At 33.3% G+C, this 5,314-nt stretch overlaps 1 long non-coding RNA gene across 1 annotated transcript; it reads right to left on the bottom strand.

Annotated features, from left to right (window-relative positions):
• Positions 1-219: 219 nt before the first annotated feature.
• LOC129810310 (uncharacterized) lies at positions 220-1,591 on the bottom strand. The gene is made up of 3 exons (XR_008752717.1): positions 1,431-1,591; positions 654-835; positions 220-578 (listed from the first exon to the last, which is right to left on the bottom strand). It is a non-coding gene; the product is annotated as an uncharacterized LOC129810310 (long non-coding RNA).
• Between the last annotated feature and the right edge of the window lie 3,723 nt (positions 1,592-5,314).

The raw sequence follows: 5,314 nt of genomic DNA, 5'->3' as shown, positions 1-5,314 counted from the left end.
AATCCCAGGCTTTCGGTCACTTCCTGGCTTACGAGTTACAATGGAGATAGATTAAACTACAAAAGTACATTAAAAATAAATTTATGAATGTTTTTAATTATGAATGAGGATAACGGAGTAGATAAAATTTTGAAAAATGGATGAACTCATGGACTTGATTAGAATTGAAAGGTATACCTTACAAATCAAGGTATCTAAACCAGCGTGCATGTAAAAGTACACAGTAAAAAAATATTACAACTAAAATAGTGGGTAATTTTTTGCATCACTATTTTAATGGTAATTTTGACAAACGTGTAATTTTTGAAACGTGTAATTTCCCGCGTGTAATCTCTTGCGTGTACTTTTTTGCGTGTAATATGCAGAATGTGATATGGAATTCTGTGTAAAGTGATGCGTGTAAAATACAAAAACTTGTAATTTCAAACGTGTAATTTTATTTCCCTGTCAAATGCTCACAAAATAGAATTTTTTATTTTCTCGCTCCTTCATTTTTTCCATTTCCAAAAGGTGATGTCCCAAGCCGAGTACTGGGGATGATTTTATTTTGTTGATGATATTGATGATGATTAGTGAATCTGTAAAAGGAGACAATTTTTATGAGGGATTGAAATTGAAAATTTGCTTTTCCGGGAACACGATCATGAACATACTTAGAAGAAAATAAGAGAAAAGCTGAAACCTTAAGCGCTCTGCTATCTTCCTTCTCTGATCACTGCTCTACCAGCTATTCCTCCTTCACGTCCTTACAAATTGCTGAATTTCGTCTTCCAGTCATTCACTCAGCCTCTTGACTTTTATCCCGTCTTGTTGTCCATCCCCGTAAACTTTTCCTCTGTGAATAGAAAATAAACCAAATTGTATCAAAATGGGAATGACGTGAACCCGTGTTAATCACAGAAATTATTCCCGGAATGGCAGAAATGCGACTGGAAAAATTCCATAATGCAAAAATAAGCTTAATAATAAATCAGTTGAACATGCGGGTATCACTGAGGGATGAATTTTGAACTCACTAAGATCACAGAAGCGCACTACAGGACAGAACACTGAGAGAAATCGTCTTTTCCGGGAATAATACGTGGAATTTTGACAAGTTTGGAACACGTTCAAAACCTGTTAAAAAAGTTGCAGATTTTTGCACCGGTTTTTGAAAGGATCTCACTATAGGGTTGATGATCACTCTGGGGGCTACTTTGGGGACCACCAGTGGCCAAAAACTGCCCTTTTAGACAGAAAATTTATGAGTAAAATGAGTAAAATGATGCCCCGCAACTAGGCATTTCACACTGGGATTTTTTCACTATTTTTCGCAAAAACACTTGAAAACCCGCACTGAGTAGACGCATTTTACTTTTTACTTAAGGGATTTGGTCCTTTTTAAACAAAATTAGGGCGTGAAAAGTCGGAAAACAAAGGAAAATACTCACCGAGGTGGATGCTTCTGCAGCTGTCAAACTGTAATGGCGAATTTACACGTTTTCGATTACACGTACCAAATTTTACACGCAGTGGAATTTTTACCACTTTTTTAGTGACACAGTTCCACTTGAATAATGGTAAAATTACATTTTTAAATTACACGCTGAAAATTTTTACACAAATTATTTTTTACACAACATTTACCATTTTAATAGTGGTAAAAATTAAAATTTACAATTTTTTTAGTGGTAATTTGGAAATTACACGTTATTTTTTTTACACGATTTTTTACTGTGTAGTTTAGGAACTGCTATAATTAATCTTTTAGAGCTGGTCAATTTCATTGAAAATAGCTACAGGAATGTGTAGGAGTAGGCATTAAATGTATCTACGAGGAGTCCAAAGTCCAAAGTCACATCATGCCTGTATTTTGTTTCATAGCTTCTTTTGCAAAAAGCACCAAAGGGTCTCGCATGAAGAATGGATTACTCCGTAGATGATGACGGACGCAACAACGCACTAGCTTCTGATTCTGATTTATGTTTCATTTATAAGCCAACTTCTATCTTGAATATGATTCCCAAATTCTGGATAAGGTGTTTGAGGATTCTAATACATTAAGTAAATTTATCATATGATGACATGTACGTAGTACATATGGCCTATTATATTGGATATATTATTTGATAAAGTCACTGTAAAAACTGTTATCCCATCTTGCTTTTATTAAAAAAAATATTTTTAATCCCTTGATTAAAAAGAATACCATTTTTTTCTTTTAACAACAATCCAAATCAAGGCTTGTAAATCAAATTTTGGTAAATTATTGGAAGTATCAGTAAATGAAAATCATATTTTGAAAGACACAACCCCATTCCATTTTCTGGCCCTGGTTTTGCAGGGAAATTTATATAGTATTCTACCAAAGTAATACAGTCTTGGGAGGATAAAGTTGAGTTGTTATGTGTGTGCATGAAGTGAAATCTTGTGTGTTTTCTCAACACAAATCACAATTATGGTAAAAGCTGCCTCCTTCCTTATTTGCAGTATAAACATGTTGAGCTTTTCTATATATCAAGAATTTATCATTTATTTATCGCTTGGTGTAATTTTCTATAGAGGCCGCAGAGAATGCTCTCCCGCATGAACAAATTAGATAATAGGGCCTATATGCGGAATACTTGTTTGGCGTTATTTAGTATACACAATATGTTCGCTCCTTAAGCAGCGAACGGGGAATTTCTATCAGCACTGGGAACACTCTCCCCTGGGCTTTTTCTTCTTATTCGGAAGAATTTGCTTCAGTCAGGAATTTCGACTAAAATTGTGTAGATGGTTAGAGCATAATGTATTGGATCTTGATTCATCGCCTTACTCCTTTTTGTACCCTGAATTCTTCTTCTTGATGATCTCGTCACTCACCTATACCCGCGAAATCCACCCTAATTTCAAATGTTTAAAGAACAAAAATGAACACAACAAGCTCCATAACGAACTTGGGAGGAATAACAAGTTATTTTTCCATTTTTTGCTGGTGTACTACAACCGCATAATCTCTATCGCTCCTGCAACTGTTCCTCATATCTTTTGAAAATGCTGGATAGTGCAAAAGGGAATTGTGTTTGAGATGTTTGCCTCAAGCACTACACTCACTGTATCCTCAGCTTTTCCCAGTTACTGAAGAAAGGAAAGAATGGATGTTCTTATATTAGGGAAGACAAGCAAAGTAGGTGAAACTCTCCCAATTTCTCAGATGAGGTTTCATATTCCTTCCTGTTTGTCGTGGGTAAACAATAAACTCCAACTATGACGTAAGATATCTTGTGGCGCCTCCAGAAATGGCCATCGAAAAAACCATCTGCAAATTAATGATATATATTGTAATATCAAACAAAAATACTAACATTTTCTTCTTGTCTTCAATTGTAATGTTTTTCTATCAACTTAGGGGAAAGTGGGGTATCTTTGAATTGAGGCAGCTTTATAATTGAACTTCTTACTTCCATTTTTAAATGCCACTGAACCTTATCATTGTACAATTCAGTTTCACAATTGTTTATGAAACTATATTATATTGTTATTTATAAATTACAAGAAAAAATCCCTATTTTAAAAGTGCCTCAATACAAAGGTGCTTCACTATTTCCCCTACATAGAACGCTTGAAAAAAATATTTGTATAAAATTGTACTATTATGATTAGGGTAAGTGTGCCAAATTTCGGCATAGTTGCATGCAAGCGCCAAAGCCTTAAGTTTGAAATGTAATATTATTAATACAAATTGATTTTTTTATCACTGCTTTTTAAGGAGTATTACTCGGAATCTTATAAACAGTTTATCGTCATTATTTTCTCTAAAATCATTCCTAATACATTTTAAAATGAATAAAAATGTAGATATAGCTTTGGTGCCCTATTTCGGCCACCTTCATTCTCATAGTTCCTTGCCCTTCGGAAATTTTTCCAATATCTTTTTCACGTCATCTCGTTTGTCGAATCTACATTTTTTGTTATTCTTTTGCATTGTATAATCTCTAGAGTACGTAAAATCTAAAAGTTCATGGAAATTTATGGAACAAACAATGTGGCCGGAATTGCAAGCTGGCCGAAATTTGGCACACTTACCCTATGATCTATTTTATTAAACTCTGGAAGAGAATAAAAGTTTGATCATAAAAAATTATTTACAATGTCTAAACTTTAAGTAAAGGAATAACATCGTTATAGACGACAGCCATGAATCGATAAATATTTAATACCATAGAAGATCTTGTAATTTAAGGGCCTTTAGCTCTTACTAAATTACACTACAAATTATAAATGGCCCAAATAGACTCAGTTTAATACTCGAGAATATTTAGTGTGTAAAATTTGGTAATAAAGGATTAGGTAAAAGATCTATCAAAGGACTCCTAATCGATGATCCTAAGTCCCCAATGTATGGGAGTTTGGGAAAAATCTTTACTGCCTAATTTTAGAGCTTGAGTCTATTTGGGCCATTTATGATCATTTATCCGAATTTGTCATACACTGAAGGCTTAGGATTATCGATTAGAGATATTTTGCATATATTTCCTTTACTTAATTTATTACTGCTGAATTTTACACGCTAAATATGCTCGAGGATCAGCCTGACTTTATTTAGGTTTTTAAGAAGTGAGACTTTTGGCTGAACTGATAGAATTGTGAGTTCGAGTCCCAATCGGGTGCCTTTATTTAGTTACATTATTTAGTTCTAAAGGAAATAATCCACATAATAATACGCAATATGGTAAAACGATCCGGTACATCAAAATAGTTAAATAATTAAAAAAAAATATTATCATAAATAATACTTTTTAGGGATCTCGCGGTGCAATTAGTAAAAACATCAGATCTTGGACGAAAAGATCTGCCCAAGAAGCATTATTGTTTTAATATGGTCTTGTAGAATTCTCTATAAGAGATTATACAACGAAAATTATTATAATCTGCTTATAGAGCTCTTGGTTCCATGACTGAGACTACTAAAAACACTAAAAGTAAAGTGGCGCACTCTTAAAGGGTCTATGAACTTCTATGGGAATTTCAACACAAAACTATCATTATAAATCTTTTAAAGGTTCATTAAAAGACTTGTCAATTTTATTTCTATAAGACAGCTATTGATTTTTGGCTTTTTAGACTTCTAAAACACCTCTAATCCTATAAAGTATATAAATAAAAATAAACTTTTGTTTAATTTTGTTTTTGCATTACATACAAAATCGTAAATTATTCCAACCACCCAACGTTTGAAGTTATTTTTATTCTAGTAGAGACAAGGAAGTTTCTCACTAGGTGAGGGATGTTCTAAAAATGTCGATTTTAATGTAAGGCAACTTTTTCTACAGTCTACCTACATACACCCACA

Source organism: Phlebotomus papatasi, chromosome 1 (genome assembly GCF_024763615.1).
Source record: "Phlebotomus papatasi isolate M1 chromosome 1, Ppap_2.1, whole genome shotgun sequence".
Lineage (NCBI taxonomy): Eukaryota > Metazoa > Arthropoda > Insecta > Diptera > Psychodidae > Phlebotomus > Phlebotomus papatasi.
This window is presented reverse-complemented; position numbering and strand designations above follow the sequence as displayed.